At 39.9% G+C, this 2,485-nt stretch overlaps 1 pseudogene; it reads left to right on the forward strand.

Annotated features, from left to right (window-relative positions):
* The first annotated feature begins 930 nt into the window (after window positions 1–930).
* Window positions 931–1,818, forward strand: LOC113607908 (gem-associated protein 2 pseudogene; annotated as a pseudogene).
* The last annotated feature ends 667 nt before the right edge of the window (window positions 1,819–2,485 follow it).

Below are 2,485 nucleotides of genomic sequence, written 5' to 3' on the forward strand. Positions count from 1 at the left end.
GTATGTGTAAAATGGGAGAAGGGATGGGGATGTGAGAGCAGGGTGGTGGACTGAAAACATTATTTTAACCTTGTTTATTGTACCATAACAGGTCTTGGTATTGCCCCTCAAGAAAGACATAAGAGTAGAGAAGGAAAGGTAACTAAATAAGCAAAAGAGAAAGAGGTTGCCATGCTGGCAAAACTAGATCCTAAGATGAAAGGAAACATAGAGGTCAGCTAATACAACTCCCTAAACCAAGGGGAATGCCATTTCCATTGTCATCTGTGAGTATCAACTATCCTCAAAAGGATAGTTCAGAAGATTATCATTCCTCATTTTGCAAAGATGAAGACAGAGAGGAGAGAAGTCAAAAGTATTAATGTGGGAAGGGCATGGGTAGGCTATATCAGATGCAGTCACCCAACAGCAGAATATCAGACTTAAAAGCACCTCTTGAACCTGGGACATGGGCGTGTATGAGGGGCATTTAGCATGGCACAGATGGAATGTGAACTAGACTTCTTGTCCTGAGACCTAGATTCTAGGCCACTCTCCATCATTATTAACTAGCTATGTATCACTGAACTGTACACATGATTTCTTATCTGTGAAATGAAAGGGTAGGATTAAAAGATTCCTACATTATTTTCCAGCAATAAATTACTCGATCCTAAAGAAAATATTTACTTCTGACAATGGATGAACTGTAGAACAAATTACTCTAAGGTTGTATTGGTTAAAAATAAAAATACCTTTGGGGGATGTTGATCACTACTTCTGCAAAGAACTAAATTCAAAATCTTCATTACACCATTGGAACCTTAACTTTGATACAATCAACGGGCTTACTCATACATAATTTAGCCCCCTAAGGCCTATCTCTTGCTCATCTCTCTGTCAAAAGTGCTTATTTGTGTGCCTGTGCAGTGACCAACCTAGACTTGGTACATGTGCTGGGTGGAACTGGCTGAGTTGAAAACCATGGCATAGGTGCCAGTGGAGTCTGCAGTGGAAGACTTGATGCCTCAGATGTTGCCAGTGGAGCCCTGCAACTTGGCAGAAAATTTAGCTCCCTCTCTATCCCCAAGGATGCCTCAGGAATCCCTGAGGCCAGTCTAGATTGAAGTAGCTCAATGTCCAGATGTGGTAGCTCACATCGACCCAAAGAATTTGAAAAGGAAGCAAAGTGTGAATGTTTCTCTTTCAGAATAAAAACCTGTTCCTAAAGGATATTCCTCCAAACTTCAGAGGCAAGAGCAACAAGTAGCACCGTTTTCAACTGTTCAACAGAGCGTGAACAGACACTGAAGTCACTGGAAATCTCAGCAGTTGGGTAGTAACAGGATCATGCCTTTCAACTATGTAAAATATGTAATTATTTCTCCTTTCCCGGGATAAATATCCTTCATTCTTCCAAAATCTGAAGATGAAGAAAGCTGTAAAAACTTTTGTCTGGGTGAAATGTTATATGCAGAAGGGGCTGTTGGATCAGCTACAAATTAAAGTCCTGGGATGGATTATACCCAGATTGGTTTTCCTCCCTTGCTTCTTATTGTTAGCAGAATAAATCAGTCAACAGTAACTAGTGTCTTGGAATTTATGAGTAACTGGCTTAGAGAAAGAGAATTATTACAGAATTGGGATGATGACTTTATGCTTTATTGGCTTGTCTTGGAAAACCTTTATTACCTGAGGATCATTCACTAATTTGGCAGCTTGCAAGAAGGTGCTCTGAAGTGAGGCTCTTAGTGGACAGCAAAGATGAATTTGAATTTATTAATCTGCTTGGTTAGCAGGTATTTTCACCAATGTGATTTAGATGATAAGCCATCTTGATGTAGCTGATCTGAGGGATAGAGATACTTGTGATGATGGCAGCCTAAGTCTGAAGCAGTGCAATGCCAAGTCAAGTGCAAATTGCATCATATCTTCAACACTGTGTGAAGGGTCCTCAGCGTAGCCTGTGTAACTCAAGCTGATATTCAGAAGACAGATCGTATTGATTTGAATACCTGAGTGTCTTTGGAAAATCCCACCCAGTTTCTGATGGACAGTTTAAAGACTTTTCTGAAATCAAATGTTTTTAAACCACATTAAGTGCCATTTATTGATGAAGCATCCTGCACAGAAACTGTATGATGAAATTTTACAGAGGTCCTTGGTGCTGTTATATTGTTTATTTACATATATACATATAAAAATTGAATTGAAAATGTGAAAAAAATAGCTTTCAGGGATGTGGAGCTCAAGCTTTCTATTACATTCTCCTCCACTAAAAATTATGTCGTTATTGTGGCTTCCCCATAGACCTGTTCCACATCTTCTTCTCTGGGCCCTATATTTTTCTTTATAAGATCAGCTTGCTTGTTCTGGGTCCTTCCCACAGACTCGTTGCTGGGTTACAGAGGTGCTAACATTCACAAGGATGATATCAAAGCTATTATGTAGCTGTACCTTGTACAGGTTGTGCACTGCACCGGAGCACCCAACTGAAGGAGCAAGT

This window comes from Aethalodelphis obliquidens, unplaced genomic scaffold, assembly GCF_003676395.1.
Source record: "Aethalodelphis obliquidens isolate GAN/ISIS:26980383/991018 unplaced genomic scaffold, ASM367639v1 scaffold51, whole genome shotgun sequence".
NCBI classification, from domain to species: domain Eukaryota; kingdom Metazoa; phylum Chordata; class Mammalia; order Artiodactyla; family Delphinidae; genus Aethalodelphis; species Aethalodelphis obliquidens.